Source organism: Cibotium barometz, chromosome 38, assembly GCF_041138505.1.
Source record: "Cibotium barometz isolate CiBa-2024 chromosome 38, ASM4113850v1, whole genome shotgun sequence".
Classification (NCBI taxonomy): Eukaryota; Viridiplantae; Streptophyta; class Polypodiopsida; order Cyatheales; family Cibotiaceae; genus Cibotium; species Cibotium barometz.
This window is the reverse complement of record NC_141083.1, coordinates 34,018,108-34,044,511: the sequence shown is the minus strand read 5'-3', so window position 1 is coordinate 34,044,511 and position 26,404 is coordinate 34,018,108. Positions and strand designations below refer to the sequence as shown.

The window sequence follows — 26,404 nt, the reverse complement described above, 5'->3', positions numbered from 1 at the left end:
AGAAAAGATCAAAATTCACCATTTACTTTAAAAATTGCTTGATTCTTTGTTCACGGTAGAGGCCCCCAACCAATCAATTGGTTAAGTATGTTGATGGAGCCACCAATGGGGATTGAAGAAAGAGAGAAGCTCCAATTTCTTCAATTTGGAGAGAATTTTAGAGAATAGTAGAAATTAGCATTATTTCAGCATAACTCTAGTATAGTAAAATTCTTCTATTTTTTTCAAAGGACTCATGTTCTATTTATAGGAGAGGGAAGCTCTAACCAAAGCTAACTGAATTCTAGAATTTTCCAGATTCAGTTTGGTTGAATTTGGACTAGATTTGAATCTAGTTTGGTTCCTTTTTTATTCGGTTTGGTTCCATTTTGATTTGGTTTGATTCAAGAGAGAGGAGAGATAAAAATATCACATTATTTTTTAGTTTAAAACTCATTCAAGCATGTGAAATATGGACCTCCTTTAATGGACTCCCCTTCCTTACATATGTGTCAAAATGGAATCATTATACCCAAAATATCTCATATTTTTAATATTGCTCATAGTTTTTTACTAATAAACCTTGTACATTTTCAACTCTTCATCTTATGTGAGCATTTACTCATTTTTGGATACCCAAAATATCTCATATTTTTAATATTGCTTATAGTTTCTTACTAATAAACCTTGTACATAGTCAACTCTTCATCTTATGTGAGCATTTACTCATTTTTAGGTATTTTCTTTTACAAATTGGGATTTATCTCCTCCCTACACATGGATTGATGCTATTGGCCCATAGGAACCTTAATTCGACCATAATCCAAAAATTTCTGAAAATCTAGACCCTTAGGCTAAGGTCCTTTATACCCATTTCCAATTAATTCCAATTGTAAATTGGAAAATTCTTTTTGAATTTCTGTTTCAGGGGAATTCATCTTAATTATATGAGATATTTTTCTATCTAGAAATATTCAAAATCTGAATATTCTCTCTCTAGAATATTTTCTCTCTCTATGCCAAAACAGGCAGAGACAAGATCTCTTATATTTCAGAAAAGGGGATTGATTACAGGAGAAGATGTTGGACATTTTGAGAGGCTGGGGAGGAATCTTACATTCTCTCCCACTTGAAAAACGCGAGATGTCCTCATCTCGCAAACTTGGGATAATTTCGCAAGATGCACGAACATGAGACTTAGAGAAAAATTTAATTAAGATTAACCACCAATTAAAAAAAGTCTCAAAGAGAGTAAGGGTCAAGATAAGAATAAGATTTAAACTTTATTCATTCTTGAAACATATACAGTAAAGATAGAAGAACTCTTTACACTTCCATAAGCCCGTCCATCATATGATCACAAAAGCAGCACTCACAAGCTGCGCACGTATAAGGTAACTCATCTATGGGAATAATTTTGTTTGTTATTGCCGCACCTATCTCAATGGTATGAGGTGATCTAACAAAAGGACCTGTGAGAGGCAAGCCAAAAACGGGGTAAAGGCATATCTTCTGATGAGGAAGAAAACACGCCAGTAAGAAGACCCGCTCAGAAAACCCAAGATGCCTTGATCTCATGACATAGTAGTATCGGGGACCCAAACCCAAAGCTTCAATAACCATGGCCAAGCGGACATTGTTACGAAAGTGCTGCTGACCCCAGGGTGTTACCCTAGTTATGTCTTGATAGGTCCGCCATTTGGTCTGAGCTACGGAAGTTCCTAGGTGAGGAAAAAGTGAGCGCTCATACAGTTCTATAAAATCTTTCTTCACAGACTCGCTTGCATCTTGAAGGTGAGAAATCATCATGGATAAAACTAATTCCTGTTGCCAAGCCATGAAGGAGATTAAGAAAGAAAGGAGATCGATGGAAGTAAGATTATTGTGAGCAATAAGTAAAAGTTACGACTTATATAAAGGAAGGAGCTAGCGTAACCTAGAAGCCAACGGTATCTTGCCACACTGAAGTTTTACCGTCTTTCCATGATTTGGGTTTGGCACATATTTCTATAGAAGGCATTAAGAACTTTGAAATGAGGAGATAAAAGAAGTTCGTAGGCTAAGTCACTTACTTTCTTTGGTCCACAATATCTGGGGGATAACTACTTATACTCCCCAAGAGATAAAGAACTTCTTTTGGTCCGTACTCAATTGAAGAACATATCTGTTTCTTTGAATTCTCTGACTGTCCTCTTCTTATCTGTATATTGTTTCTGTCAATCCTGGGCAGCGTATATATCTTTATGAATTGCCTGCATCTGTTGCTCTATGTCGCCAAGCATTTGACTGGTCATCGCGACCCTAATCAATGGGTCAGACCTAGTAAATGGAGTTAAGCAATCTTGTCCAAGACGGACCCTGATTAGATTGGTATGAAGGAATTGGTCTCTGAATTTGGGTTCTAGACTTCCCTGTGCCCTTTTCATGGTAGGAGTCAGGCAGTCTTTTAACTGATGACCAAAACCTTGGCATCCAAAATACTGGTTCTCACTTCTGAACTCATCGTTCTAAATCCTTAAAACAAGTGGGCTCTTGATAAGGTATTCTGGGTAAAGTGTCTTCCTTTTTTAAACAAAATCTTTCTTTTATTTTAGAGAGGGAATAATTATAAGATCATAAAAGGGAGATTCTTACTCCTGCATACCTCGAAGGCTGGGGGAGGAATCTTACATTCTACCCCACTTAAAAAGTGCGAGATGTCCTCATCTCGCAAAGTAGAGGACAACTCTTTTTCTTAGATCCAATTTATTCTGGGGTTCCTTATATTCTGGTCAACCCCACAGAATACGGGGATAATTATCCCTTAAATAGAACTCATCATTAAATAACAATTCTTTCAATCATATCATTCATATCTTTAACACGATAATGGTCCATTAGACCGAAAAATTTCTTTATGAACATTCCCCCACAGAAATTTCAGACAAGTAAGTTCTCAATTTGTCATTTCTTAACTTGATCTAACGAGTCAAGTGTTAACAGTAGCAATTTGATAGCACAATCCACTAATCTCATAGTGATTTGCTGAAATCATTATCATTATTTATCATCACAGGGACTCGTCCCAATCATCCATATTGTGGTTTCGCTCAGTTTATTACATTTCAACCCATTTTCAGGGATCATCATTTTTCAATCAAAATCCCAATCAATTCATCAGTTCCCAAAAAGAATTAAAAATCATATCAACCACATTCGAATTCATCAAAACTGGATAGCATTAATGCTTATAATTTCAAGTCTTAGATTTACTCGTATATACTACCAGTAAAGAGCTGCAGTTATACCCTCGGTATATACGGTTAGTCATGATACTTGGAATTATAGGATAAATACCATCATGTCTAGGCCTCAAGCAAGTCGGGGTTCCATAGAAGTGCGGTACTTCCAATTGAAGTCCTAATTACTAATTTACGAATTTCAGTTTGAATAACAAATTGTTTGAATTATATCACACAATTACAACCTTTTTGTGCGTCTTGATAAATTTTTGACATAATTGGCTCCTCAGTTGATCTTATTGGAGATCTATGACATATGTCTGATAAACAGATTTTTCTTTATCCGATCGTCCGTAAACAATCATTTAAATAACAGGAAAAACATTTGTATATTTATATACAAGTTGCAATAAGTACATAGAGTGGCTCGGCTCCAAAATTCAAAATCTCCTGGGGAGACGCATAAATTGACGGTGCTGGGCCATAGTCATGCCCTGTTACATAATTTCTCTAATTGCGAAGGGAGCTATTATTTTCTCCTTAGGGATAAATCGACTAAAGAGTCTATAAACTCGGCAAGCAAGTCTGAAATTTTGAGGTGTTGAAAGATATAGAATGACACCACGCGTCATTTTCAGCTTTATCAAAATCATGGCCAATGAGAGGTTCTGCCTCAGCATTGCATGCCGGTTGCAAGAGGCGTGGATATATAGCCCTGCAAACCACTTATGCTGTTGTCTCTCCACTAGGTTAGGAAAATATAATTCTTCGAAATGGCGTGCGAGTCTTGCTCGGCTTGTTCGAGTTGAAGCGGAAGAGATGAGATGCTCGAAGGCGAACGCAGTCATATCTTGAGACTGGGTGAGGTTGGGAATACCAGATAAGTAGGGAACTTCCATCTATAAAAAAATTCTTTGATTAAAAATTCTTCATTAAAAGAGGCTTACCGAATGAAAATAATTATGAAAAATGCTTTTTCTGAATTTTTATTATCAATTTATGATAAGAATTTGCTTATCCGTATTAGTTTTAAACCTGCTCTGATACCAACTATAAGATCCCGGTCTCCACCGCGCAACGGATTCTTGGGTACTAGCAGCGGAAGTAGCACATCGTGCGCGGGGTAGGGGTCTCACACTCGGGGCCTCGCCCATGAATATCCGGACAAGAGACTAATCCGTTGGTTTATCCAAAACCAAAGCCGAAAAAACTTCCTTTACCCGGAAAGCACGGGCGATTCCACCAGGATAACTCTTTACTCTAACGTAGTCAAGATCATTTACTGATCAAACTGATCCGACTGCACCTCTAACGGTACTTGGTCAGATCAAGGAAGAAACTTGCACTTGGATCATTGGGATCAACGCTTTTTTTCCCATCAAGAGGCACAGCCGTTGATTCCTATCCATAGAACAATTACTATCCGGGATTTACTTCATCTATCGTAATAATAGAAATTAAATCTCGATTTACGGATCCATCAGTCTAGCCTAACCCCATCCATTCCCATGGGTTAGCCAACCTCCCAACCACTGTAGTGATGGGATCCAATTAGGAATTTGGTTAGGTTTTGTCCCGAGTACCAGGGAAAAGAGTTCCTAGGCCCCCTAGCCGGAAGTTCATGCAAACATAAAACTAGTCACACCACTTACACACCCAATATGAAATTGCCTTTTTCTCAGCATCAACTAACTTTCAAACAATCCTTTAATGAAACCATTATGTCACTGATGACAATCCTCAAAGTCTCTGGTTTAATCCTTATTCCCGTCATTCGTTCATTGGTGTACTTATGGCATCATTGGCAACCAGAACGCTCACCACCTCAGGGGCCTTTTCCATAGTTCCTAGCTCATAGTAACCGAAAATATATTCATATAACAGAATGGAATCTCCGTGGAAGATCAGTAAGAACAACCCACAGATCCATATAAAAGAGCCATGGACTCATTCGTTGAGGACCAGCAAGGTCAATCAACCAGATCCATGCCCGGTTTCAGAAAACAACTACTTGAAAGAAAGTAACAGGGGTGGGTTAGTCCCTCACCAAGGGAGTGGCTCATGAAGGAGTCACCACTTAGCGTCTCATGGGAGAAGCTCACCACCATTGATTCTTGGAACAGATAACATTATCATGAATGACCCATAATCCCATTTACATTGGTATTTATACTCCACCCAAGAGTTCACACCTACTTACTAGTTGTCCATGGCCTTGGGCCCATAATGCTTTCTTACAAACCATCCCTTCCCCAATGGTTTCGTCCTCGAAACCTCAAATGAATACCCCAAATTTGGAGAAGAATGTTCCATGTGGCTGAATTTACACCAACCCATATTGCTCTATCAATGCTTCATATCCCTCCAATGCTGAAATAGGTTGCCATGAAGCTTCTTCCTTAGGTAAACCTTTCCATTGAACAAGATACTCCACCAAGGTACGAGTGCGAAGTACCTTTTTCCTTGTACCCAAGATAGCTTCTGGAATGTATTCAATCATTCCCTCTTCATTCATTGGAGGTAACTCATTAACCAATTGATCGATCATACCCACATATCCTTTCAAGTGAGAGACATGAAACACATCATGAATCTTTGTTGTAGATGGAAGAAAGAGTTGATATGCAACCTCCCCAACTCTTCGTATCACTTGATAAGGACCATAATAGCGATGAGCTAGTTTGGTGTTGGTGCTTCCCTTCAAAGACGCATATCTTGACTTTGGTATTCTCAAAAGAACCCAATCTCCCACTTTGAATTCCAATGGTCTTCGATGAACATTGGCATATTGTCTCATTTTCTCTTGTGCAACCTTCAAATTACTTTTGCATTGTTGCAACAAAGCTTGCATCCTTTCAGCTTCCTCCTTGGCATTATGGTTAGAAGTCTCATATGTACCCACCAACATAGGCAAATTGACCTTGTAACCATATAAAGCCTCAAAGGGTGATATGCCAATGCTCACATGATATGTTGAGTTGTAAGCAAACTCAGCCAAAGGTAACCAATCATCCCATGTGCTTTGAGTATCATGACAATAGTGGCGTAGATATGTTTCCACCCATTTGTTTACTCTTTCTGTTTGACCATTGGTTTCGGGATGATAGGCGGTGCTTGGAGTAAGCTTGGTTCCCATATATTCAAACAATGTTCTCCAAAAAGTGCTCATGAATTTGACATCGCGATCACTCACAATTTGTGATGGCATACCATGCAACTTGAAAACCCCATCAACAAATTGCTTGGCAACATTTTGGGCTGAATATGTGACCTTGGAAGGAATGAAATGGGCCACTTTGGTCAATCTATCCACCACAACATACAAGCTATCCCACCCTTTCTTTGTGCGCGGAAGGTTAGTAATGAAATCCATTGATATATGACTCCATTTGCCTTCGGGAATGGGCAATGGCTGAATCAAACCTCCCGGTTTATGTGTAGGATCCTTGTTCAATTGACATGACCGGCACCCACTTACATAAGCATGAATGCTCTTCCACATCCCCTTCCAAAAGAAACTTTTCCTTATTGCATCAAAGGTTTTGTAGACACCCAAATGACCAGCCATAGGAGTACAATGCATCTCTTCCATGATCTTCTTGATAAATGATGAAGTAGGAACCAAGTAGACTTTTCCTTTGTAGTAGAGGAGACCATTTTTCAGCTCATAATGGGGTAACTCTTCACATACACCTTGCTGTAATTTCTGCACTATTTGTGAGGTTTCTTCATCAAACAAGTACTCTTCTTGTATCTCCATGATCCAATCTTTATGCACCTCAGAAATAGCATACAATGAGCAGGCCCACATACGAGACAAGGAATCGGCAACCACATTTTCTTTGCCCTTTGTGTATGTGATTTCAAAATCATAGTTTTGTAGTGTTGCTACCCGCCTTCTTTGCTTAGGAGACAAATTGGGTTGTGTGAGGAAATACTTCAGCACCCTATGATCACTTCTCACATAAAAATGACTCCCATATAAGTAATGGTGCCATTTCTTGATAGCATGGAGTATAGCAATCATCTCTTGCTCATACACATGGAGTTCTCTTTCTTTGTCATTCAGCTTTCTACTTTCATAAGCAATGACTCCATGGTCTTGGTAAAGTACCGCACCAATCCCTCTTCCACTTGCATCCGCCCTTATTGTGAAAGGTTTGGTGAAGTCTGGACATACCAAAATAGGTGCTGATGTGAGCATCTTCTTCATATCTTCAAAGCTTTTGTTGGCAATGGCATCCCAAAAGAAGGTTTCCTTCTTCAATTTGTCCGTCATTGGGGCTGCAATTTCTGCATAGTGGGCAATAAAGCGCCTATAGAATGAAGATAACCCCAAAAATCCCCTCAATTGAGTAGTGTTTGAAGGAACCGGCCAATTCCTAATACATTCCACTTTCTTTGGATCCACACAAATTCCATCCTTGCTCACAATGTGACCCAAATATTCCACCTCATGTGCCATGAAGGTACATTTTGTCTCCTTAACATACAACTTGTTTTGCCTCAAGACCTCCAAAACCTCTTTCACGTGCTTCAAATGCACTTCCTCATGTTTGCTATAGATAAGTATGTCGTCGAAAAAGACCAATACAAACTTGTAGAGGAAAGGTTGAAGCACTTTGTTCATCAATGCTTGAAAAGTTGCCGGTGCATTGCATAATCCAAACGGCATAACCATGAATTGGTAAAGACCCCTTTCTGTATGAAATGCTGTTTTGAATTCATCACCACTTTTCATCCTTATTTGATGGTATCCGGAACGCAAATCAATCTTTGAAAAGCATGTGGCACCCTTCAACTCATCCAAAATATCATCCACCCTTTGGTATTGGAAAACGATTTTTGATGGTGATCTTATTCAAATCACGGTAATCAATGCACATGCAAAAAGTACCATCCTTTTTCTTCACAAGTAGTACTGGAGAAGCAAAAGGAGATTGACTTGGTTCAACCCATCCCATGTCAATGAGTTCTTTGACTTGCTTTGCCACCTCTTCCTTTTCAACCTTTGACAAACGATAGGGAGGCTTGTTGATTGGTTTGGCATTTGGTTCCAAATCAATAGCATGATCAACACTCCTCTTTGGCGGCATTGATTTTGGCATGGTAAACACATCTTCATAATCCTTGAGTAGCTTAACCATGTCCACATTTTCGATGCAATCCTTTTTGCTATTATCTTCCTCTTTGCAAAGCTGTAGTACATAAACATAGCCCTCTTTCTTGAACTCTTTCTTCATGATCATGAAGAGCTTGGACCCTTGCATTCCATTCAATGTAATAACCCCTCCATGATGCACAAAACTCATGAAACTTTTCTGTAAGTTCATGGTAAAAGAGTTCAAAGTGGATAGCCAATCACATCCAAGTACTATGTCAATTGGTCCCAACTCAATCACCAAAAGATCAACTTTGCAAGAGTAGCTCTTGGACAACTCCAATTCTGTACTTTGACACTTCATATTGCAACCCATTGAATCACCATTGGCCACTTGCACCATGTGCTTGTTTGGTAAAGAAGTTGGTTGCATTTTGAGAGTGTTCAAAGACCTTTTATTGACAAAACTATGCGTGCTTCCAGTATCAATGAGTGCATATGCTGTTCTCCCATTCACCTTGATCTTCAATCTCAATGTGTTGGCACCCTTACTTCCCGCATAAGCATCATGAGAGATTGTACACAAGGTAGTATGTGCACTATTGTTTTCATTCCACACGCATAGAGGCATCCCATCATCCATTTTGTCATGAGCAAACTTTAGTTTCCCACCCGGATCAAAAGGAAACTCGGGATTTTCTTCATCAAAACCATCATCATGAGAACCTCCACCCTCATGAGGATCTCCCCATCCTAAGGCATCATTGCATTCAAGGAATTCCTCCTCCTCATGATTAGCATTGTCCTCAGTGATAATGTAGCTTATGGAAATATCCTTGGATTTGCATACTTTGAAGTGATCCTTGTTCCATTTTTCTCCACATTTGAAACATAGACCTTTGAGCCTCATTTCATGCAAACGGTCCTCCTTGATAACCTTGCTTTTTGAACCCCCATTTGCTGGCTTGGACTCATTGTATATAGCTTTGTTGGACATAAATGGTGGTTTAAATGGAAGTCTATTAGACCCTCTACCATACACGGTAGGAAATCTTGGAAGATTAGGTCTTGTGTTTGCATGAGAACCCATGTCAGTCCTTGTGATCACTTCCTCTTTGATATTCCCTTTGCTAGCCCACTTTGTCAAGTACTTCTCTTCATGAATTTCTGCAAGCATCATTGCCTTCTTCAAAGTTGCGGGTTCATGAGACTTGACATCACCACCAATAGGAGCTTTCAAGCCCCTTATATACTTGACAATAAGATAATGCTCATCAAAGTCATCCAAGTATAATAGAAGCTTTAGAAACTTATGAGAATATTCCTTCACGGTAGTGATTTGCTCTAGCTTGTCCCATTCCACAATGTGATTGTCCCTTTGCATACGAGAAGTAAACTCTTCTGCCATGTCATTCTTGAATTCTTCCCAAGTAGTGATGACATAACCATGAGATTGCTTCCTCCTCCACCAAGTGTGAGCAAAACCTTCAAGATGAAGTGAGGCGAAGTAGACTTTGGCAATCTCGCTCCTTGGGCTGATTTCGAAGTAGAGATCCATCTTGTTTGCCCACTCTTCAAAGTCTTCGATAGAATTTGATTCTCCTTTGAACTTATTAAATATGATTTTGTCCTTCACAGCATTGTCAAAATCACCATGCATTCTTGAACCCCTCTGCCGTGCTCTTGGATCATCAAATCCTCTTCCTTCACCCAAGTGTCTATGCATTTGCTCATCTTCCAATTGCCAATCACCTGCATCTTTAAATCCCTTCTGTTCATACCCTCTTCTTGCATCTTGCATAAAGGATGAAGTTCTTGGAATACTGGCATTGGATCTCTCATAAGAAGCATCACCCATAGGTCTCTTGCCCTTGTCCATGTAAGAAGAATGTGGCATCATTTGAGGTGGCATCATTTGTTTTACTTTGTTCTCTTCTGGCATAGAAGGCTTTCCATCATGTTTGGCATCATAATGTACACCATCCATTGCATTCATATCGGCTTCTTGGTTGAGCTTGAGAGGAGCCAATGCACTAATGGCTTTCTCCAAGTCTTTTAACCCTCTTTGCATCACATCATCCAGGTAGTGGTGTCGCTTGTCGAACCGTTCCATGAGGTGTTCACCAAATTGTTGTTGCTGATTTATTTGGTTATTTTCAATCCTTTGAAACATACTCTCCATAGCCATTAACAGCATGTCCACTGTTAGCGGAGTAGTTCCCAAAGATTGAGGCATTTCCACTGGCTGAGATTCATCTGGAGATGGTGCTTTTATGGTTGAACTTTCTTCATTCCTCGTTGATGAACTCGTTGCCATCATTGCTTCCGGTTGTCTTTGATCATTTTCATTCCGGGCTCCCTTGTTTTGACCTCCTCTAGTCATTTCCATGCGCGTAATTGATCCCTCCTTGCAAAGACCACTTACTTGATTTTTTTTCTCTATTCAAACGGTATCCGATTTGGGTGATCTTTATATCGATGCGAAGCTCTTGACGAGACGAATAAGAATCCCCAAAAAAAGATCTGAAAAAGTCAACAACCTTTGACCAGTCAACTGTACCGGCTAAAAGTCAACTCTTGATGTTAACCGCTCAATTCTTATCCGATTTGGGTGATCTTTATATCGATGCGAAGCTCTTGACGAGACGAGTAAGGATCCCCAAAAACAGATTTGAAAAAGTCAAAAGCCTTTGAAAAGTCAACTATTCTAGCTGAAAGTCAACTCTTAACTTTGACCGCTCAATACTACTCCGATTTGAGTGATCTTTAGCTTGTTTGAAAGAGGTTTTCGGGTAGATTGAAGAGCTTTCACGACAGATTTGAAAAGCTTTTGAAAAACCCCTAGAAATTCAAGGATTTGTCTTGGCTGCAAGTAGGCAAATTTTGTAAAAATTTTGCCATGGTCTCCCCTCTTTTTGCACCAAATCTCAATCAAATCAAAGCATCTCAATCCTTATGCATTTGACCACTGTAAGCAAATCAATCCTCAATCATTTTTCCATCTGAGCATGTGACCTTATGGCATCAATTTTGTCCTTTTGCATAAGAAGTCGATGTAGAGGATTTGCTTGTTTGCTCAAGTCGAATGAAGTGGTCGATGAAGCGCGTCGATGCTTGCCGATCTCCCGGCCAAGCACTTCTCACCCCTTCACCAAGGTGAAGGTTGAGGCCATTTCTTTACCACCAAGTACCTAATCCTCTTCCTTACCGCGTTACCCGGCACTAACGGCAAGGAAGATTCAAGACATTCTCCCCTTGGCCTCTCCTCCAAATGCCAAGGTACCCTTACTTCATTCTAGATTCTAGGAATAAAATCGTGAGTTACAAGCTCAAATGAATGAGTAGAGTTGACTTACAATTGATTTATAGCATGACTCATGCTCATTCATATCATAATACATGGTTCATAGTGCTTCCTTCATCACATCCACTCATGGCAATGTCAATACATTTCCACATACATCAACAACATCCAAGTGTCACGGAGCGGTGATCTCGGGTCGTGTTCTGGGCGCGAGTTCCTGCTCGGGACTAGAAAATCCAGTACAAAAGTGAAAACAGAGAGCACTTGCTGAATCCTGCACCTCAAGACCTATAGCTCGTCTCGAAGAGGACGACGAGCCGGTCGTTTTGAGTACTAGAACTCCAAAAACGGAGTTCGTATGAGAGAGTTATGACCAAAAACGTGCAACCGGTAATGGAAAACGGTGTCACCAAAAAGTGGGCTTCCAACCCAAAACATTTTATTCAATCCCCCAAATGTGCCAAAAGCTATGCTCACTTATGCCAATATGCAAGGCATAGCATTGAATGGCTATGTGTAGCATTCAAGCATTCATAATGCATAAAGAGCAGCATGAATGGCCATGATTAAAGTCCAATTTTTGAAAATTAGGATTTTATGTGTAATAAAACCCTAATTCACTCCATAGCTTGAAAGAATGCTTCAAAATTGTAAGGAAGTGATGGAGCAACTCACCAATGTCACCCGGGAAGCCTTAATGCTTGAATTTGTTGAAGGAGATGAAGATTAGGGTCACTTTGGTGAAAAACGTGGGCAGCTTTGGTAGTGATTTTCAGCCACATTGGGAGCCCCATTGCTCGTGGAAAATAGGTGAAATACTTCATAAAACATTGCTAGATACATGAGAGACTCAATGCCCTTTGCTCATGTTGAGATTCCATGGCTAGGGTTTGCAAGAAAGCTCCCAAACAAAAAAACGTTTTTGATTAACAACTGCTAATCAAGATTAGAAATTTTTCCCAATTTGGTCCACTCATTCAAAAAAAATAGGTCCATGTGCTCAGATTTGAACCACAAACTCTACCTTAGCCATATCCCCTTCCCCCATGAATCAAATGAAGCAGAAATTTCACGAAATGAGAAGAAGAAAAGAAAAATTAAAAATCATGGATCAAAAGCCAGGCTCTGATACCAATGAAAGAAAGTAACAGGGGTGGGTTAGTCCCTCACCAAGGGAGTGGCTCATGAAGGAGTCACCACTTAGCATCTCACGGGAGAAGCTCACCACCATTGATTCTTGGAACAGATAACATTATCATGAATGACCCATAATCCCATTTACATTGGTATTTATACTCCACCCAAGAGTTCACACCTACTTACTAGTTGTCCATGGCCTTGGGCCCATAATGCTTTCTTACATTACTCCTTGTTCCAATATCTTCCTCGATGCACGTGTGGGTATCTTCGGTGACCCAGAGCCCAAGCACCGTATGGTCAGCACCCTCTAGGATCCTTCGCACAATTAACCTAGCGCTTCACTCATAGGCCACTTCCTTGATCCCTCATCCATCGTACTGGAAGCTCACCATTTAAATCAAACTGAGGCTAGTCAAGGCCTCAATCGACCTTGCTACGCGAGACGTCCTCCATTGACTCTCCGTCAGCAGTTGCAACTTTATCAGTTTGGTCTTCACTCATGACCTTAATCCTAGACGGTCAAAATGCTTCCCCAGCATTCTTGACATAAAACAGTCATTTACATACAATCACAAAATACAGTTTCTATGACGAACTCTCCTCTTTCCACATTATCCACTCTCGGACCACATTACTTATTCCACATTCCATTCAATGTGTACTCATTCCCATCCATTCACTCATATAGACTACACATTATTTCACATACACCTTCACATTCATTATTCTACATACATATCCATGTTCGTACGTCCACATCATACTTCCAATTTCACATTCATACATACGCATCTACATGCATACATCCACATCCACATTCATACATCCATACTTCCATTTTCACTTCCACACATCCACATTCACATTCATACATCCACATTCACATGCATACATCCATTTTCACATCCACATTCACATTCATACATCCACATCCGTATCTACATGGATACATCCACATCCACATCTTCATTCACATTCACATCCATACATCCACGTCTACATACATACATCCATTTTCACATCCTCATTCATACATCCACACTTTTATTTCCACATCCACACATCCATATTCACATTCATACATCCATCTCTACATTCATACATCCATATCTACATCCATTCATGCCCTAACACATCCCATATACATCTTTTCACATCTCATACACCTCTTATCATATCCTATCACTTCTCATACGCTTCTTATCACATCTCATACACCTCTTATCACATCTTATCACATTTCATATCTTTTTATAGAATACAAGAGAATTCTTATATTTGATATAAGATTTCTCTACACATTTATTTATGCACAAATTCCATTTAAGGAGACTAACATTTTTGAAATAAAAATCAATCTTTTATGCATCTTTCTATGCATAAATTCATTTTAAATAAAAATGACACTTTTGAATTAAAATTCCATCTCTTATGCATTTTCCTATGCATAAACTCAATTTAGATGAGAATTGACACTTTTGAACTAAAAATCCATCTTTTATGCATCTTCTTATGCATGAATTCAATTTGGATGAGAATAACACTTTTGAACTGAAATTCCATTCTTTTATGCATCTTCCTATGCATAAATTCAATTTAGATGAGAATGACACTTTGAATTTAAAAATCAATCTTTTATGCATCTTCTTATGCATAAATTCGATTTGGTAGGAATTACACTTTTAAATAAAAGAATTTCTCTTATGCATCTAAGTTATGCAAAAAATCCATTTATGATGAAAATCACACTTTTAGTATAAAAAGAATATCTTTTATGCATACCTCTATACATGAAATCCAATATGATAAAAGTAACACTTTTACAATAAAATAATCAACCTTTATGCATACCTCTATGCATGAAATTCAAATATGATAAAAGTCACACTTTTATAATAAAATAATCAACTTTTATGCATACCTCTATGCATGAAATTCAATTATGATAAAAGTTACACTTTTACAATAAACTTTTATGCATACCTCTATGCATGAAATTCAAATATGATAAAAGTCACACTTTTATAATAAAATAATCAACTTTTATGCATACCTCTATGCATGAAATTCAAATATGATAAAAGTCACACTTTTATAATAAAATAATCAACTTTTATGCATACCTCTATGCATGAAATTCAAATATGATAAAAGTCACATTTTATAATCAACTTTTATGCATACCTCTATGCATGAAATCCAAATATGATAAAAGTCACACTTTTATAATAAAATAATCAACTTTTATGCATACCTCTATGCATGAATTTTAATTATGATAAAAGTCACACTTTTATAAATAAATAATCAACTTTTATGCATACCTCTATGCATGAAATCCAAATATGATAAAAGTCACACTTTAATAATAAAATAATCAACTTTTATGCATACCTCTATGCATGAATTTCAATTATGATAAAAGTCACACTTTTATAAATAAATAATCAACTTTTATGCATACCTCTATGCATGAAATCCAAATATGATAAAAGTCACACTTTTATAATAAAATAATCAACTTTTATGCATACCTCTATGCATGAATTTCAATTATGATAAAAGTCACACTTTTATATAATAATAACTTTTATGTATACCTCTATGCATGAAATCCAAATATGATAAAAGTAACACTTTTATAATAAAATAATCATCTTTTATGCATACATCTATGCATGAAATTCAATTATGCTAAAAGTAATACTTTTGTAATAAAATAATCATCTTTTATGCATGCCTCTATGCATGAAATTCAAATATGATAAAGGTAACACTTTTATGTTAAAATAATAATCTTTTATGCATGCCTCTATGCATGAAAATCAATTATGCATAATATAAAAATTAATTTTCTCTATGATTACAATGAATATCTTCAATTAATCTAGGATGATAATTCCTAGAATATGGTAAGAAGTCCTCTTTTCATGCTTTGAATGAAATTATTTTATGCGTAATTTTTATAAAAATTTTGCCATAGCTTCGCTGCTATGACTGATAAATCTCAATTTTTCTAAGGGATAAAGCTTATCATTAAGAAATAACTAGAATGATCCCTAATTGGATCAATAATCCATAATGGATTGAATCATCAATATTCATGAAATACATAAACTAAAAGCATAGAAAAAAGCCATTAATTTGGCCTCAAGTATAGATTAATCTTGGATTAAGGAAAAACTTTATGAAAAGCTTCATTTAGATTGAGAATGGGTCATGAGTATGACCATTTCTTGAGTGTGAGAGAGAAATTACATAAAAACCATTTGAATTAAACATAAATGGAAATTTATGTAACTCTTAACTATCATTAATCAATTAACTTCAATAGCATTCATCAAATTATGTAACTCTTCACTACCATTCCTCAATTAACTTCAATAGCATTCATCAAATTATGTAACTCTTCACTACCATTCCTTAATTAACTTCAATAGCATTCAAAAACCATTCCAATTAAGCTTCTCAAGCTTGAGAGGGGTTGAGAAGAGAGAAACCTTGAGAAATTATAGAAAAGATCAAAATTCACCATTTACCTTACAAATTGCTTGATTCTTTGTTTATGGTAGAGGCCCCCAACCAATCAATTGGTTAAGTATGTTGATGGAGCCACCAATGGGGATTGAAGAAAGAGAGAAGCTCCAATTTCTTCAATTTGGAGAGAATTTTAGAGAATAGTAGAAATTAGCATTATTTCAGCATAACTCTAGTTTAGTAAAATTCTTCTATTTTTTTCAAAGGACTCATCTTCTATTTATAGGAGAGGGAAGCTCTAACCAAAGCTAACTGAATTCTAGAATTTTTCAGATTCAGTTTGGTTGAATTTGGACTAGATTTGGATCTAGTTTGGTTTCTTTTTGATTCGGTTTGGTTCCATTTTGATTTGGTTTGATTCAAGAGAGAGGAGAGATAAAAATATCACATTATTTTTTAGTTTAAAACTCATTCAAGCATGTGAAATATGCACCTCCTTTAATGGACTCTCCTTCCTTACATATATGTCAAAATGGAATCATTATACCCAAAATATCTCATATTTTTAATATTGCTCATAGTTTTTTACTAATAAACCTTGTACATTTTCAACTCTTCATCTTATGTGAGCATTTACTCATTTTTGGATACCCAAAATATCTCATATTTTTAATATTGCTCATAGTTTCTTACTAATAAACCTTGTACATAGTCAACTCTTCATCTTATGTGAGCATTTACTCATTTTTGGGTATTTTCTTTTACAAATTAGATTTATCCCCTCCCTACACATGGATTGATGCTATTGGATGATAGGAACCTTAATTGGACCATAATCTAAATTTTTTTGAAAATCTAGACCCTTAGGCTAAGGTTCTTTATACCCATTTCTAATTAATTCCAATTGTACGCTGGAAAATTCTTTTTGAATTTCTGTTTTAGGGGAATTCATATTAATTATATGAGATATTTTTCTATCTAAAAATATTCAAAATCTGAATATTCTCTCTCTAGAATATTTTCTCTCTCTATGCTAAAACAGGCAGAGACAAGATCTCTTATATTTCAGAAAAGGGGATTGATTACAGGAGAAGATGCTGGACATTTTGAGAGGCTGGGGAGGAATCTTACAGGACTACATAGAAGGGGAGCATGAAGAGGCACCAGAGATACAAGACATAAATCTGACTGTCGTCGCGCAGATGTGAAAGAGTTTAAAGACTGGAACCAAGGAGCCAGGAAAGTTATGTATTGGCTCTCCATTAGTATATAGGACACCATGATTGGGCACATTCAGGATGCTAAGTCCCCCAAGGATGTGTGGGACACCTTGGTAAAGCTCTATGAAACAAATACCAAGGCACGTAAGATACAGTTGAAGAATGAACTTCATACTGTGGAGAAAAAGAGCATGTCTGTGAATGACTATGTGTTGAAGATAAAGGGTATTGTGGAATCCCTTGCATCTATTGGTATGTCAGTAGATGATGATGATAAGGTGGAAGTCTGACTATGTGGTCTCGAGCCACAATACAAGGCATTCAAGACGTCTATTCAGACTCAGGAAAACATTTCCAATTTTACAGATTTGGTGTCTATGCTGATTATAGAAGAGAAGAGCTTGGGTGAAGACCAACAGTCTTCACAAAACAAAAACAGTTCAGAGCAACAGGCCTTCTACACAAGCTCAGGAGAAGAGGACGAGGTAGAGGAGGCCGTGGACGCGGTCAAGGAGGTGGCCGAACAGGTAATCAGAATTATGGTCAACAGTAGCAACAACAAAAGTCCTAGAATTCACAACAACAACAACACATAGGTGGAAGAGGCCAATTCAGAGGTAGGGGGAGTCAAAGAGGCCATGGAAATTGGGAAAGGTAGTATAATGATGCACGTGGATGCTTTTATTGTGGTAAGCTTGGACATGTGCAGGCAGAGTGTTATAAGAAGCAGGCATGCAAAATGGGAAATTGCAGCAAAACAACTATGCATCCTCAAGCAGAAACAATGAGGATAATGAAAGGTTATTTGTTATGCAGCATGTCATGAATGCCATGTCTGAAAATGTTGAAGCAGCACAAAAAGATGATGTATGGTATGTAAATTCAGGTGCTTTGAACCACATGACAAGTCATGAGGAGTGGTTCAAGGAGATGAAAAACCCAGAAAGACTAGGTTTTGTGGAAACAAGGGATGACACTGCTCATCCAATTGCCCATGTTGGAGATGTGCCATTGTCTATGCAGGATGGAAAAGTGAAGTACCTTGCAGATGTACTTCATGTACCGAACATAACAAAGAATTTGGTTTCAGTTGGCTAGATGATTGAGCAAGGTTTGCAGTTTCGGTTTAACCCTGATGGTTGTTATGTTATAGACTTTAAAGTTAAGTGCAGGTTGGTTGCAAAAGGCAACAGAGTGGACAGAATGTTTACGTTGAATGTAAACATGCCTGAAGTGAGTGTTGTGATGTTTGCAAATGGTTCAGGAATTGTTGCAGACATAGACATTTGGCATAAAATGATTGGACATGTGAATGTGCAGAGATTGAAGTCTATGCAGACTAAAGGAATTGTGACAGGGCTGCCAAAATTTAAAGTGGAAGGTATGCAGAGAATATGTGAAGCATGCCAATTTGGGAAGCAAACAAAGCATGTATTTCCACTTAACAGATATGTGAGCAGAAATGCACTAGATGTTGTGCATTCAGATGTATGGGGTCCTACAAAGACCATATCTATGGGAGGCTACAGGTATTATGTGACGTTTATTGATGACCACACAAGGAAAGTGTGGGTATACTTCATGAAGGAGAAGGGTGAGGTGTTCACTCACTTTCAGAATTTCAGAGTTATGGTTGAAAAGCAAACAAGAAAATATGTAAAGTGCCTAAGGTCAGATGGAGGGGGAGAGTACTTCTCCAATGAGTTCTCTGAATTTTTGAAAAAGAATGGTATTCGGAGACAATTCACATGTAGATACACTCCGTAGCAAAATGGAGTTGCTAAGTAAAAAAACAGGCACATTGCTGAGATTGCATGAGCATTGATGGAAGAGAAGAATATGCCGCATAACTATTGGGCTGAGGCTGTTTCTACAGCAGTTTACATCATGAACAGGACACCAACTGTAGCCATACATAATGTAACTCCAGAGGAGAGGTTTACTAGCAGAAAACCTGATTTGTCTCATCTGAAAGTTTTTGGATGCATTGCATATGTGCATGTGCCAGATGATCAGAGAACTAAACTGGATCTAAAAGCTAAAAAATGTGTGTTTATTGGATATTCCCTCGAGAAAAAGGGATACAATTGTTATAACCTTGCTACACGTGAGTTGAGGGTAAGCATGGATGTTGTTTTTGATGAGATGAGCAGCTGGTATACTACAGAAAAAGAAGCTATTGGGGCTGATATGAGTGTAAGTGTGGTTGCACAGAATGCAAGTTAGCAATCACAGTCTTTGAGTGGACCAGGAGAGTCCTCTTGTAGTGGGTCTATTGATAGACCATGGAGTGGCAGGCTGCGTCATAATACCAGTCCTACAAATGTGGTTATTACATCACATAAAGGAAAAGAGAAAGTGGTTGAGCCCCTTGGTATGCTTGACATTTCTACAAGGCATTCTCATGTTGATGGAGAGTCTAGTGGCTCAGAGATGAGCCTTGATGAGGAGCTTGGGATCCCAGCTATGAGAACACCTGGTGTAAAGAAGGCTATGGAAGCCATGAATGCAAAACTGGGAAGATCTCGGAGAGTGAAGAATCCTGTGCAGAGGTTTACCTATGATGGCTATGTGGCACATCACTATGCATATATGGCAAAGGTTGTGTAGGTTGTAGAGCCCACATGCATTGATGAGGCTGTTGGAAATGTGTGTTGGGAGAAAGCTATGGATGAGGAGATGAATGCACTATATGGAAATGAGACTTGGGATTTAGTGCAATTGCCTGAAGACAAGAAAGCCATTGGATGCAAGTGGGTGTACAAAGTAAAACATAACAATGATGGAAGCATAAACAGGTACAAGGCTAGATTGGTAGCCAAAGGATATGCGTAGATATATGGCAGCATTGATTATGAGGAAACTTTCAGCCCAGTTTGCCAAGATGGCAACAGTGAGAGTTGTGATAGCAGTGGCTGTGTCAAAGCAATGGTCTTTACATTAGATGGATGTAAAGAATGCATTCTTGCATGGGAATTTGCAAGAAGAGGTGTATATGTTGTAGCCACCTGGTTATGAGGATGTGGGTCACCCCGAGCATGTTTGCAGGTTGAAGAAAGCCTTGTATGGCTTAAAACAAGCACCAAGATCATGGTTTGACAAGATTTCTGAATATCTTGTCACTATTGGCTTTCATGTAGCTAAGGCAGATTTCTCGCTGTATGTGAGACATGGTGATAGAGGGGTTGTGCTTGTTGTCATCTATGTAGATGACTTGATCATTACGGGGGACCATGATGCAGAGATCTTTGATGTAAAGATCTTGCTAAGACAGAAATTTGAGATGAAGGATCTGGGGGAGCTCAGATATTTCTTGGGCATTGAGGTGATTAGGTCACCACATGGTATTGGATTACTGCAAAGAGTATGGCTTGGACATGTTGTCCAAGTATGGTATGACAGGCTGTAAGCCTATCTTAGTGCCATTGGATCAGAATGGCAAGTTGAGTGCAGATTTAGGAGTGATTTTGGTGGACCTTACTATGTATAGGCGCATAGTAGGAAGCTTGATCTATATGACAATCACCACACCAGATTTGAGCTATGCTCTTGGGTTGGTGAGTCAGTTCCACGGAAACCGCATTTGGATGCATTGAGATGCATACTGAGGTATGTGAGGTCTACTTTGCATTGTGGACTATTCTATGGGACTGGGACAGAGATATGTGTACATGGGTACACAGATGCTCATTGGGCTAGTAGTATCTCAGATAGGAGATCTACTAGTGGATTCATGTTTTCTTTGGGGAGTGTTGTTGTGACTTGGAGCAGCAAGAAGCAGCCTACGGTTGCTCTATCGAGTATAGAGGCCGAGTATAGAGGAGCTGCTCTACAGCAGCATGTGAGGTAGCTTGGTTGAGAAAGCTACTTGCATATTTGAGTCTATCACTTGGATAGACAAGTTGTCATTTTCTGTTACAACATTAGCAGTATACAGTTGGCCAGGAACCCAATTTTTCATGCTCGTACGAAGCATATAGAGATCCACTACCATTTTGTCAGAGAGAAGGTCTTGGCAGGAGATCTTGACCTTGTTTATGTCAGCACAGAGGATCAGGTAGCTGACATCTTCACCAAAGCATTGGGTACAGAGAAGCTCCGCAGATTCAGGGCTTTGCTTGGTGTAAATGAGATGGAGTTGAGCTCGAGGGGGAGTGTTGAGATATCGAGCTCATCTAGTGAGGCGGTGGACACTGGGGGATAGGCCCCACACTTATACCACTAGCATGGTTGGTGAGATCTTGGGCGATATGCGGCTAGTGGGATGAGAGGCTGTGTGACAGCCATTCTAGAGACTGGCATAGTTATAACGCCAGCTCATTTAGTTGGGTTCACACTATAGAGAACCCTTGTATGTATTGGTTGAGTACCTTTCATATTATGTGTACTCTTATCTTTGTATATGGTGTGTTGAGTGTTGAGTGAAGAAGAAGAAGATTTTCAGCCTCTCACCTTGTGTGCTCTCTACTAGGGTTTTGTGAGTGTGTGTGTGCTTGCAAGAGCTTAAGCTCTCTTCCCCCTGCATCTTTTCACTATATGCCACAGAATAAATTAACCTTGCATCTAGTAGCTTAGTAATTTCAACATTCACTAACTCTGCATAAATTGGGTTTGTTCTTCGTTGTCATTGACACATAGTTTTAGCATCATGTTCTAAGTCTATGAAATGTTGACAAACTTCAAGCGTAACTCCCTTTAGGTATTTATAAGATGATGTAAAACTATTTAATCATTGTAAATTATAACCTTGCAACTTTGATCCGATTATCAGGTGCTTTCCTTCCTTTACTTCCCACCATTGAATCAATTCAAGGCTCGCATCTTGTACATAAGTGGATCATATACCTTTTGGAAATACTAGAGGTATTTCACTGACAAATTTAAAGGGAATATCTTCTAGAATACCATGTTTATTTCTCATCATTCTTTCCTCAACCTCCAAATCTTGTTGCAACCCTACATGGTTTATGGAAACATATGGCACTATTGCTAAGCATTTTTTATGTTCTTCTAGTTCCTCAAAAATTTCAACCATAAAACTACCCATTTCAACCTCCTTAAAAACGATATGTCTCTCTCTCTTAGGTTCATAGAGCATTGGGATTCTAAATCCGCAAAATCCATATACACACCTATGGCTCTCTTATCAATTAACTCACTAGAGCATAACATAGACCCATGGTGTTGGATAATCTCATAGAACTTCTTCTAAGAAGATTACTTCTTCTCTGAAACACTATTTTAGTTTAGATATTAACTCTTTACTCTAGTAAGCTTCCAATAAATCTTGCCCTTTCTCCATTTCTAATTATGAAATTTTAATAAGTGACTCTCTTGCTACCATTTCAACCAAGGACCTCTCATTTTCTAATTGGTTATAAAGTTAATTAATCTAAGGTCCCCCATCCTAGTTGGGACAAGGGGATCCTTTGATAGGCAATTAAGTCCCTTGGTCTCCGATTGATGACACCTTGATTTCTCAGAAATACAAGGATATGAGCAAACGGAGGGAAGTGACTATCTTGCAAGGGAAATGTAGTCACTCTAACAGGCTCCTCGCATTGAAGAATTTCCTTGTATCATAGCTTGTTACATAGGCATTCTCGATATATGTGACCCATAATGATGCATAGATTGTGGAGGTAAGTTCTCTTTTCCATGCATAAAACCATAACTATAATCAACATGGTGCAAAACAGCTTTAAAAGTATTTGATACATTTGCATGCCTTATACCCACAAAAGGTACATGAGCTTGTGGTCCACTAACTTGAGGTTTCCTTTGAGCATAAGCATGCATTGTTGTCACTCTATTAACCTCTTTTCCTTTGCCCCACTTTTGCTTCAAACAAGAAAAGCCATAATAGATCTCTTTACCCAAAGTATCAAACGCATCAACCATGAATTGGAACCTTTGATCTATGCATTCAACTAAGTTTTCATGTCTTTCCATGGTGATGTTATCATTGTGATCCATTTTGTCACATAATTTGCACATGAAGTACAAAACGGTATTCATTTCTTCACCAATCCTAGGTACTTCCAATACATTAACATTCTCTTGTGTCCCTTCATTTGGCATTGCCTTCTTCACGCACCACCTCATGTAGCTCCTTGTTTGCTTGTAGCTCCTCCATTGGCTTGGTAGCACTTGGAGGACTTCTCTATAAGTGCTCTTCCCCTTGGAATTTTTTCCTCTTCCCATATTTCCTTGCTAAGGAACGTCTGATGAAGAAGATATTTGGCTTGTTAGAGAGGTAAAGTGATGTAGACACCAAATATCAACTCCACTTTGACCCAGTCATCATCACCCTATATCAGTCCATTTGGGTTTATGTTGGTAAGGGCACCTCCACTTGTTAGCCCATTTGGTATTAACTTTAGCTTCATGGAAAGATCTTTGGATGTAGAACACACCTATATGATTGAATTGACCAAAGTCAAACCTTAACACCTTTATGCTTTGATGGCTATGGGATGAAAGTAAACTTTGGCTTTGTGACCAACCAAACAATATCCAAATGAGGTGATCAAGGGCCTATCTTGAAGCTTTCAATATACATAATCCAACCCATCAAGCCAATTGAATTTAGTTTGGACTGTTTTTTATTGAATCGGGGTCCTTGTGCGATCAACTATGCCAATTTTGACTTGGAAAATCAACTTTGATTTATGCAATCTTCGGATTGTTGCTTATAATGTGTGATTTCAAGCTATGCAATTTTCCATCAGCCCTAAGCATTTTTTAGTGGGCCAACATTTTCAGCTTGCTGTTCGTGAAAAACAGTGTGATAGAGGATGTCCAAATTGACCACCCTTCTGATGTCTGATTTGAGGCTTCATAGAAAGCCCTAAATAGAGGCTATCAAGAACCCCAAATTACTTCAAATTAGCCCAAAAGGTGTAGGATTGAGTTTCACTTTTTCCCTCAGATTATATGCCAATCAAATTTTCTTGACAAGTCTCAAGTATGCATGTTTAGACCCAATGTTGCATCCTCTACATCCATAAGCATGTATTGCATCAAGAGTGGCACTTGGCATGACACTTCAGAAAAAACTTGGAATAACCTATATGCATTTCCATCCAAATTGCAATCCCAAAATGACTCACTATGTGTGTGACAATCCATGCATAACCTTTGTCTAAATGCAGCCAATTGTCAATATTTGAATGACTCAATAAGGTATTTTGATGGACGAATGTGGTCGTCCCGATGGAGAGATTTTGTTTGCCAATCTCTTGGCCAAGCCTTCCCACCCCTTTACCAAGTTTAAAAGTCCAAGGAAAAGGTTGGGGCCATTTCTTCACCATCGATGCACCTAATCCTCCATCTATCTGCTTTTCCAAGGCGTTCATAGATAGATGGATTCATGAAAAAACTATCCTTGGCCTCTTCACACACACACACACATACATATACACACATGTGAATGTGTGTGTGTGTGTGTGTGTGTGTGTGTGTATGTATGTATATAATAGGTGTGTGTGTGTGTGTGTGTGTGTGTGTGTGTGTACACACACACATGTATCTTGAAAATTTCACTAGAGAAGGTAAGCCAATTTGGGTGGATGTTAAGTGTTGGTAGGTCAAGAGATTTCCACGTCTCCATTTTCACAATATCATGTTTTGGATCTCATTGGATAAAAGCTCATTTAAGGTCTGTGGCTTTGGTAATTTGGAATCCAAACCAATCATAGGAGGTACATGGCCCTGCTTTATGTTAGCAAGGACAACACTCTTAGTGTAGAGTAGGTCCCCAAATTGTGTCAATGTGTGGGTAGTGGTGCCCATGTCATCTATAGTACCCTATATTTGCATCCATGATGTTGCACCATTTAAATGAAAACAAGGGCCGTTGGCAAGTTCCTTAAGCTCACCCTCAAGGACTTTATCACAAGTCTGATATTAGGGCATTGCTAGCAAAGATGCTAGTCCTCTTCATGGTTTGAGACTAGTCATTGAAAGGCCTTCTACCCATAGGTTGAGACTTCCATGTGTTGAGGTTGATTCGCATAGTTTGGTCCTTATTGTATTTGATTTGTGTCCCAATCATGGACAAACATGTGTCATGTTTGAATGGATGACCAAAAATAACATGAAATTTTCCAAGTCTTTGAAAACCCATCACAACAAAGGTATGTTTAAAAGTTAAGCTAATTGTTTTGATGTTTAAATCATGTACCATCCTTAATAGTTTATCTAAGGATTCGTCAATTAGTTTATAACCATTCTAACTAGTTAAAGTGTTGGTTTACCCCATTATCTAAGAAACATTCCAGGTCTTTCAGAACAGAGGTAAGTTTCAAAGTTGAGCTAATTGTTTTTATGTTTAAATTGTGTACCATCGCTAATAGTTTATCTAAGGATCCATCAATTAGTTTTATAACAATTCTGACTGGTTAAAATGTTGGTTCAACCCCTTGTTCTTCCCACCACTGCTAATCCATCACTGTCATCTAGGATTGCTCTCTTTTTGTTTTCCATACTCAATGGACAAGATTGCATTAGTTTCATCGCTTTCAAAGTATTGTTTGAGTTTATTGATGGGTATTTTCAGAGGTTTAGTGCATCGTCTTGTGGAGCACCATGGTGTTTACATGGAGCAATGTGGGCTATTCTTATTCCTCAATGCTCTCCCTATTCATGAAATAAAGTTCGTGTTCTCTTCACCTCCTCTCGAGCAATGTGGGCTATTCTTATTCCTCAATGCTCTCCCTATTCATGCAATAAAGTAAGTGTTCTCTTCACCTCCTCTCATATAACCGTAATCTAGATTGTGAGAGATTGCTAATGTTGAGGGTTGGGCATGCTTACTTGATGGGATTGTCTTTCTTCTTTTCCCTCTTCTTCTTCTTCTTCTCCTCTTCATTTGGAGCCTTTAGGCATAGCATAGTGGTGGAAGCTCTTGAGCTTTGCCACTCCAAGCTTCAAGGAGGACCATAGCACAACACAGTGGACA

General features: G+C 38.4%; 1 pseudogene; it reads left to right on the top strand.

Moving 5' to 3' along the window:
- The window catches only part of LOC147616627 (pentatricopeptide repeat-containing protein At2g27610-like), a 298,789-nt pseudogene that overhangs the window by 201,536 nt on the left and 70,849 nt on the right, over window positions 1–26,404 (top strand).